This window comes from Plasmopara halstedii (genome assembly GCF_900000015.1).
Source record: "Plasmopara halstedii genome assembly, contig: Scaffold_474, whole genome shotgun sequence".
Classification (NCBI taxonomy): Eukaryota; Oomycota; class Peronosporomycetes; order Peronosporales; family Peronosporaceae; genus Plasmopara; species Plasmopara halstedii.
This window is the reverse complement of record NW_020187394.1, coordinates 258531-259049: the sequence shown is the minus strand read 5'-3', so window position 1 is coordinate 259049 and position 519 is coordinate 258531.

Here is a 519-nt window from a genome sequence, read left to right as displayed (position 1 = left end):
CACGAGTCCATCCTGTGCGCTGGGTAGGTCGGCGGTGGATCATGCTCAGCGCCTGAATTCGGAGATGGCAGCGCCTGCTGTGATGGTAACGAACAAGAACAGTTAAAACTCATACACTGACGGTGAGTATACAGTGATTTTGGTTACCTGTGGGAGAGGGTTTTTGACAAATCCAAGGCCAGTGTGGCCGATGATTTGTGGTGTTGTGGAGTCTTCTGTGTGGTCCGCGAGACTTGAGAGGTCAGTGATATTAATTATACGATGCGGCATGAGAGGGAACCTTTTTATCAGCCCATCGACCAAGAGTGTGGTCCACCCTTCACGATCTGCCCGTTGCGAAACGACGCAGCAGTGTGATGGGAGACCGGGCAAGCGTTAGGGCGATTCAGGGATCTGCACGTGTAATCACTTGGCATGCAATGGGCGCTGCATGCTTTGCTGATGTGTTCCAAGTTTCAAATATTGAATTGAAGTATCCATTGAGATATGATGCCACGCATAAAGGGTTCAAACGGCAAA